Consider the following 9,638-nt stretch of genomic DNA (forward strand, 5'->3'; position numbering starts at 1 on the left):
ATCTATCTATCTATCTATCTATCTATCTATCATCTATCTATTTATCTATCTATCTCTATAGAACTATTATACTGAGAATATTTTATAACCAATATACCTTTAAAATAGATATGACATAGGGGGTTAAGTATTGGGTTATTAACTGCAAGATGGCAATTCAAACCCACAATCTGCTCCCCCAAAGAAAAATGAGGCTGTCTGCCTCTATTAATATGCACAGCCTCAGAAACCCATAGGAGCAGTTCTGCTCTGTTTTCTAGGGTCCCTATGAGTTGGTACTCAGTGGCAATGTGTGTGGTTTTGTAGTATTAAATTTTAAATTAATTGTGAAACATCACTAGCAAGAAATATAAGATGTTTATTTTCACTCTTTTTTGTTAAAGAAGAAAATAAATGAGGATGTAAGAAATGAAATATGCCTAAGTTCTAAGTTAAAAGAAAGTCAACCTTTACCTAATATACATAATGCTTGTTTTTCTAAGGAAAAATAAGTAGGCTTACAACTTCTGTAGAACATCCATCCCAAGGGAGATTTTCAGTTAGAGAAATGACGACCACTATTTTGACTTAAGAGCCACACCACTTAAGAGATACATCTGAGGAAAGATGGGGTTTCCTAGTCCAGTTCAGAGTGACAGTCTCAGAGACACGCATGGACAGTTCTACCCTGACCTACAGCATCGTTATGAGTGGGATTTGACTCAATGGAGTGAATTTGGTTGTAAAAATGAGGACTGGATGAGTCCATTTCTAGGTAAAGCCGGATGCTGCGTTCACATCACAGCCCTTTACCTCTGTCCCTTAAAGTGCATTCAATGAAAAAAAAATAGTACCAAGAGGTTAATACTAAGGTAATGTGAAACACAATCCATTAACTGTCTTATGATATTAGGTTATCATGTACTCCTCCTTATTTTATTGCATATATCTTATTTTATACATCTCTCTTCGGACATTTAAGTGGCCTCTCAGTGTCTAAACTATAACTTACTCATTTTTCATAGCTTGGAATTAATTTCAGTGAATATTGGGGTGAGGAGGTATGTTGTTCTGAACTGTTTTCCTTCTGGCAACCCAGAGATAAAATGACGAGTTCAATGTAAGTTTTTGTTTGAGGACAGAGGGTTCAAAAGTGAGCTATTCACAATAAAATATCATGTACTTTATAGTAAGAATATTAGTAAATATCATATTAATTGCTTGGTATTATGGGTTTGTAGCTAAAACACATAGCAGAAAAATCGAGCAATCTCATATTCCAGTATCTAACCGGGAGTGTGCTCTTTTGATTTTCCATGAAATATGCTAATGAGAAAACCTTTTAAAATCCATTCATTCACTTCATCACTCATCAGTATTCTTGAAGTGCTGCTGGAAACCAGGCCTAGTATAAACAACCAGAAACCCAAGCAAGGAGATTGAACCCTTCACGAGGGCGAGACATTGCACTTGACTCATCATTAAATTTGAATTTTGATTACCATACGAGAGTTGATATTCTGTGCTATAAAGTGAATTATATAGTACTCTATCTTTGCCTGTTTGTTTATTTTGAGCTACATAATTTTATTCAAATACACACCATGTGTTTCAAGAGAATGTTGTAAAGAGTTAGCAATTTCATCAAGATACATTTTCTGCAACTTAGGATTCATTCCGTGTAGTTCTGTGAGGGGAATATGAATTAGTGTTTTAACACTGCGGCCATCTCAGATGATGACAATTCCTTTTAAATTTGCAATAGTCAGTGGTCATCTTGCTGATGCAAGAACCCATAGGGAATGAAGCCAGCATTCAAACTTGAGATTAGGATGGAGATTCTAGTGCATACTTCCTACCCTAGAAGCCTAAAGAAAAAAATTGGATCCCAAAGTTCTATTGCTAACATTTTGTATGGGATGTACCTTCCATATTCCTACTGAGTTAAACTATTCTATCTCAGAAGTATTCATTTTCAAATCTGGTACTTCTATAATGAAATTTCTCCTATATAATATTAAATTTTCCCGAGGATTGCTGCTGCAGGTTGCATTTGATAGGGAGACTATGCACTGCTAACTCCCAGCCCAAAGCACTGAGATTGTCTTTCTTATCACGCCTATTAGCCTAACCTAAGAGCTCTCAAGACATTTGATGCATGAAAGCATGGACTGTCATAAGGCTGTTTGAGGTCAAGCTCAAACCTACAATCTCATATCAGATATTTCATATGTTATCCAGTTTTCTCATCAATGCAGTGGGATTGATCGTAAGTAGCTCACTCTAATAGGGTCACTGTCATGATCACAAGAAGTAATACGTGTAAAGCCCTAACACTAGTTTCTGAGACATGGTAGGTGCACAAGTGTTAATATTATGATTACCTCTTCTTATAATTGGTATCATCATTATTAGGGAACCAATGAAATATTGTGATATTGAGCAATTTCCTCTAGCCCTATTTACAGTGGAGCTGATTTCAGGATTCCCCACCCCCATCTTCTGTAATCTTCAAGGCAGCAGATCACCAGGCTTATCTTTGGCAGAACCGCTATGGGAGGCAAACCACCAACACTGGGGTCGTAGTAGAGCCCGAACTGCTTTTGTTACCCAAGGGCCTTTGTGGTCGTGGGAGTCGCAGGATTAAGAAGTAGTAGTAATTAAATGTGTATGAGCTTACTTTATATTTAATATTGATCATGTTTTAGTTTAAGGAGCCCAGGATTTGCACTGGTTACAGCAGGCAGAAGGGAACCCCAGGGTCAGTGGTTTGGAACCATACACATTTCTGCAAAAGACATATGTGACCGTCTGCTTCTACACAGATAATCCACCACCATCTGGTCAATTCTCCCTCAGGGAGTCCAGGGGACAGAGTAGAACCATTTCTTTGGGTGTCTGAGACTGTCAAACAGTGAGAGTAGACAGTTCCATCCTTCTTTGCATAGTGGTTCATGCGTTTAAACCTCCAACCGTGCAGTTTGCAGTGCGGTGCTTAGACCAAGGTGCCACCAGTGATAAAGGCCACAGGCTTGGAAATGTGCAGAGGGCAGTTATACCCTATCCTATAAGGTTGTTATGAGCTTAAATAAATTCAAGAGCAATGGGTTTGATTTTTTAGAAAATGCTTCAACTATATGATATGATTTGTGCTACAACAAATTTTTAAAATAATAATTTTGGACTTGAGCAGAAGCGAAAAATCTTTGGTGTGCCAGGCCTAATTGTGTCCCCAATTCTATTGACAACATCATACATCCGTGTCTCTTTTTTTTCCTTATTGTGAAAAGTAGAGTGAGCCATAGAATTTTTCCAAGGACACAGTTTATCATTATAATTGGAAAGGGTTCATATAATTTATTACTGTAACTGAAAAGGGCTCAACATATAATAGCTGTAGATATATTAATTCCCTAATGACTGTGAAAATGTCAGTTTATGTAGAGACAGACTGTAACTTGGAAAACGTCACTTGCATCCTCGGTATCACAGTCCGTCATGGCACGCACGAATGACTTAGTTCTGAATCGTGTATGAAGGTCCTGAAAAGGGGAGACCGAGGGAGAACGCATTAGAAAGACGTAGACGTACAGTCGCTCACGCCATTAGCCACATAAAGCCACTCAGGTGAAGCACGAGCCATTTCTGAACAGACTCTAGTAAAGGTTTCTTTCACAAACTCTCTTTCATGAGGTCAGAGTAACGAGAATTAGAGAAAGAATGATGAACAGAAGCAGTGCATTACAGAAATAATCCCATTAACGACTGGATGCCCATAAATCTGGAAAATAATTGTGCAGTCTGTACTCCAGGCTGAAAGGTCGAGGGCTGTCCCTTTCTTAGACCGAAACTGTCTGATGAAGACATACAGCCGCCTGCAAGATGTGGAAATATTAGCCGGCTTTATTTAGATGATTCGTGCTCTTCATTCCTGGCATCCAAGGTGATTTGAAGATCAATTTCAAACCACTCTTTCTGGCCTTCTCTTTCTTTGATTGCGGCTCTATGTCTATGGCAATCCCCCAAAAAACAACAACTTTAGAAATTAATTCTATGGGTGGAGTAAACAACACAGAGACTTGTTAGTTTGCATTGATAGGGGGATCTATCTATAAGTACTTTCTTGAAACTTTAAGAATCCAGAATCATACCACAGTTGTTTGTTTTCAGCTTTATTTAGAACTCAGCACTAGCTAATAGATGTGTTTCAGAAATCCACATAATTATAGTGTTTCCTTAGCATTGTGTGTTCTCCTCAGACAGGAGAGGCTGATAAAGCCAAAATATGCACTACTAAATCTAGCCAACAGGTATGATTTAATGATAATAATAAATATAGTTGTTTGTATATCATAACTATGCTTACATTTATTTTCTGTTTAACCAAATACAGTTTCTCATATTTTCATCATTAATTGTTGCATTAATCTAGTTGCAATCATTTTTAACAGCCTCACTAAAATATAAAAATAAATTAAGACAGAATGATTGAACTTTATGGCTTATTGGCAAATATGACTAATTTAAAACAATTTATTAATCATATATGAATTTTAAGTTTGCTTTGCTTGATTTTGTAAAAGCCTGCATCTTTGCATACATAAAATTAGACCTTTCAAGAGTTTAATAGTTAGAAATGGTTTTCCTTCAGTTTTAAAATTCTCTTATCAAACTAAAGAAGTTCACTAGCTTGCAATTATTTTTCGTTTTCATTTAGATGAAAATAACGTGAGAATAAAACTTTTCATGGGAGAACATGGTGAAATAGAAACAGGACAACTATCATTGAACAATTAGTTATGCAGATGACCCCAAATCATTTCTTTTTTAAAAATCTTCAATTTAAAGACTTTCAATCATTTACATACTATGTTGTTTGTTTTAATATCTGCATTTAAAAATAATAAAATTTTCCTTTTAAACTTTAAAAGTGCTGATAGATGGTTTGAATATGAAGTTGTAGGCCATTTGTTTAAGCAAATTACTGTTAATAGTTCTAGCAAAACCATATGCGAGGTCAAGAGGTAAATACCATATTTAGGTGTTGGGAGCCACCTGGTGGTACGTCAGAGTATATTAGAGAATGATGCCCCCGCTTTATTTCTTTTCAACTAATCATTGCAACTTGGAAACTTTGAAGGAACTGCAAATTTGGTTTCAAAGTTTAAGTTAATCTCATTAAATTTTTTATCTTGATTGGAATTACTTCTGTTTTACACAAATCTAAACAAGATATTGAGGGGAAAAAAAACAACCCTAGAAGCAAGATACTTTTTTTTTTTTTTAATTTAAGGAAAACTTTTATTATGTCTAAAAGGGACAGAGACAACACAAAGATACATCATCCAAATGGGGGCAGCTCTTAGCAGAAAGTCATAATGGTATCCACAAATTCAGTCAAGACACAAGTTAAATAACACAATGAACAACAGAAACTGTCACAACTCCATAAAGGGTGACAGTTTTAGATGGGAGTACAAAAGTGGGAACAGGGCCATGATTGGGACACATAGGTTGTTAGATATATCAATCAGTGAATCTTATCTCCCTTCCTCCCTCTTCTTCCCTCACCCTTTCCCTACCCTCATAGTATTGCTACTCTCATTATTAGTCCTGAAGGTTATACTTTGAAACACATACGGGCACTATGACCCGGAAGCAACAACAGCCCTGCAAATAATTCCTCAGGCACCTTCCAGATCAACATTCGTTTAGCATATTTAAATTCTAATGTGTTTTTTTTCTCAATCATTTTATTAGGGGCTCACACAACTCTTATCACAATCCATACATACATCAATTGTGTTAAAGGTTTGAAGATAAACAAGTGGCCAACTAGCTCAGATGCAACAAAGCCCATATGGAAGAAGCACAACAACATGCGTGACCATGAGCTGTCGAAGGGATCAGGTATCAAGCATCAAAGAACAAAAAAATCATATCATTGTAAAGGTGGGTGAGTGCAGAGTGGAGACTCAAAGCCCATCGGTAGGCAACTGGACACCCCCTTGCTGAAGGGTTGAGGGGAGGAGACGAGCCAATCAGAGTGCAGGGTAGCAATGATGAAACATATAACTTTCCTCTAGTTCTTAAATGCTTCCTCCCCCCACTATCATGATCCCAATTCTACCTTACAAATCTGGCTAGACCAGAGGATGTACATTGGTACAGATAGCAAAAGGAAACACAGGGAATCCAGGACAGATGACTCCTTCAGGACCAGTGGTTAAAAGGGCGAGGCCTGGAGGGTGAAGGGAATGTGGAGTGGAAAGGGGGAACCCATTACAAGAATCTAGGTATTGCCTCCTCCCTGGGGGAGGGACAGCAGAGAAGAGGGTGGGGGGAGACGTCAGACAGTGTAACTTATGACAAAACAATAATAAGTGATGAATTATGGAGGGCTCATGAGGGAGGAGGGAGCAGAGAAGGAAAAGGAAAAATGAGCAACTGATATTAAGGGCTGAGGTGGAGGGCAAATGTTTTGAGAAAGATGAGGGCAGCGAATGTACATATGTGCTTGACACAATGGATGGATTGTGATGAGAATTAGACGAGCCCCCAATGAAATAATAAAAGAAAGTTAATGTCTAGAAAAGAATAATGGCAACATATGTAGAAATATGCTGGATACAATTGATGTATGGATTGTTGTAAGAGTTGGGAATGATGAGGACAATGAATGTACAAATGTGCTTCACACGCAGGATACCTTTTTAAAACTAAAATCTATTTTACTTTGCAACTGCCAGTAAACCCTAATGACTCTTTACATGTTTACTTTTTTAAGACAATCTCAATCTCAGCATCTTGGCTGTGCGGCACAAAGCAGACAAAAATGTACAGAACAGATAATCCACCACCACCACGACCAAAACCCATGGGCTGTGTTGCTGTTATACAAGTATTCATAGCGTGCAAAACTTAAATTTAAAGTTGCCAACTATTTGAAAAGCAAAAATTCATTGCAGGAAATTCTGGTCCTCAAGTGTGTTTTTCAGTGGCTTTAGGAGAAATTAGAACAGTAAATTTATTTGCTTGTACAGATTATTATTTTTTTAACTAGACTATTCCTATTTTCACTACGTTTCAAATCTCTTTTACCAAGTCTGCGGTTAATGATCCTTTTACATGAAGGGAGGATCAATAGTTACTGCTTCGCTTGTAATTGTAGAAGGAAGTACCCGGGCTTACAACAGAACAATAAACATGTTTTATTAACAACTGGACAATAAGAAATGTACTAGATATTTAAATTTAAAACAAGGATTGATTGCTTATTTGGCCTTATTCCTCCATTTTTATTTGTCCTTTATTGCATGAAGGTGAAAATAAAAACAGTTGATTGAAGAGAATAATATTTGTACCTCACCTAGAGAATATTACCTTCATGTTTGTACAATCTATGTCTATAGTTATGTCATATATTGAGACACATTTGTGATGCCATCCTAAAATATTATTATCACTTCAGATATTGAGACTTTCTACTCTTGTGAAGAATGAGTCTCAGAAATCCACAGGGACTGCTCTACCCTTTCCTGTAGCGTCAACTAGGAGTGGGAGTCGACTCAATGGCAGTGAGGGAGAATATCATCTTCAACATCATCGTCATCGTCCTTAACACCTGAGTAACATTTCAGTTCCAAGAACTGAAGTTGGATAGCTTACAATCAGAGGATACAATATGAACACCTCCTGATTTGTGTCTCTGGGGTAGGGGCGTAATTAGTTTTAACTGAAAGTCTTAAAATTCAGTGGGGACAGAAGATACATTTACATAATTTCAAAATCTTATAAAGAGTATGCATGATAAGCCTCCTATTAGCATCTCTATCAAGCAAATAAATGCTTTTCTTTCTTCCATCGCTACCCAGAGCTGATCCCGATGTATGAGAATCTGAGAGGACAGGTTATAATAGCACCCTATGTTTTTCAAGACTTGACATCTTTATAGAAGCAGACAGCCTCATCTCTCTCCTTGGGAGTGTCTGGACGATTTGAACATTCAACCTGGAAGTTAGCATCCCTGTGTTTGATCCACAGAACTACCAGATTGCCTGTAAATATAAAACACCTTTTCAGAGCCTAGCACTTCGAAACACAGCCCAATAGACAGAAAACAGAGGTGACTTTGCTTCTCATTAAACCATATTCGTTCTGTCAACACAATTGCTTCTATTCTAAGAGACAGTACTGTTGATTTGCTTTAATTCTCTAAAGTCTGCTGGTGGTTTTTTCTCTCTATGAATACCCAGTAGTATTACTTCAGATAAATATATAAAGTGCTTATTTCAACTAGAAAAAGAGGGCAGATTTTAGGAGTGCTTAAGGTTTAGATGTAAATTTTTAATGATGTCATATTCACATAGAGTGCTATACTTCAGGCAAAATTTTTTTTTGAATAACTAGTACAAGGATAATCCTAAATATAATAGGAAACATATGAAGATACTTTTCCAAGTGAATAAATACCACCGATCAGCCCAAGATATTTCTAGATTCAAAAAGCTCTAGTGGTTCCTTCTCCTATTCCTGTAAAACATAGCATACCTGTGTATCCAAGATAATCTCGCCTCAATGATAAAAGCGGGGCGTGTGCAGTTCACTCCCATCCCAGACCAGTGTTACCGCTGCCTTTCACCATTGACGCACTCCCATCCCAGACCAGTGTTACCACTGCCTTTCACCATTGACCCACTCTCATCCCAGACCAAGGTTACCACTTCCTTTCACCATTGACCCACTCCCATCCCAGACCAGTGTTACCACTGCCTTTCACCATTGGCTCACTCCCATCCCAGACCAGCGTTACCACTTCCTTTCACCATTGGCTCACTCCCATCCCAGAGCAGTGTTACCACTGCCTTTCACAATTGACCCACTCCCATCCCAGACCAGTGTTACCACTGCCTTTCACCACTGGCCCAGAACTCAACCAAAAATTGCCTGTGAATCTCAACTCTTTTTGGTCTTTAGTATGTAGTCATTTTGCCTTGTTAATTTTATCATTTATTCCTTTCATTTGATGCCAAAGACACGCTACCGAAACAAATTCAATTTATACCTTTCCTTCAAAAGTCGAACCCATTGGAGTTCAGAATCTATGAGCCGTAGGAGATGGTAGAGTTTACTAGAAAGAGAAAGCAGAGATAGGTCAGATTTGGTTCCTTTTTCAATGAGATCCAAATCGAGTACAAGGGAGCCACATTTAAAGGGAAATATGTGGTGAATCCTTTAGTGTTTTGCTTGCATTATGAATGAAGTTTTAGAGGAGTGTAGATGAAAAATACTGTCATTTAACCACCAGAGAAGATGAGTCAGAACTTGGAAGTGTTATTTAATTGGGTTTTTAAAAGGGGAAGTACATGGCTCTCTGTACAATCTCCTAACTGATCTACCTGCTTACACCACTGCCTACTTTAGACCACTGGAAGATGTATTTTACTTAATTAATTTTTTCATACTTATGCAAGAAGCAGCGTATTAACATTGGGATATAAGGAAACTTCAATGCTGCTCTCAATTCCTAAATACCAATGGCATTTTCCAGGAAACAATCACAATATTGTCTAAAGGTTGCAAAAAATAAATCATATAAGCATAGGATATTGTGAGAGTTAAACTTGTGAACATGTTCTAACATTATTTCCTAAGAAAAG

This window comes from Echinops telfairi, unplaced genomic scaffold, assembly GCF_000313985.2.
Source record: "Echinops telfairi isolate 266 unplaced genomic scaffold, ASM31398v2 ScPeMD7_7469;HRSCAF=8507_1, whole genome shotgun sequence".
Lineage (NCBI taxonomy): Eukaryota > Metazoa > Chordata > Mammalia > Afrosoricida > Tenrecidae > Echinops > Echinops telfairi.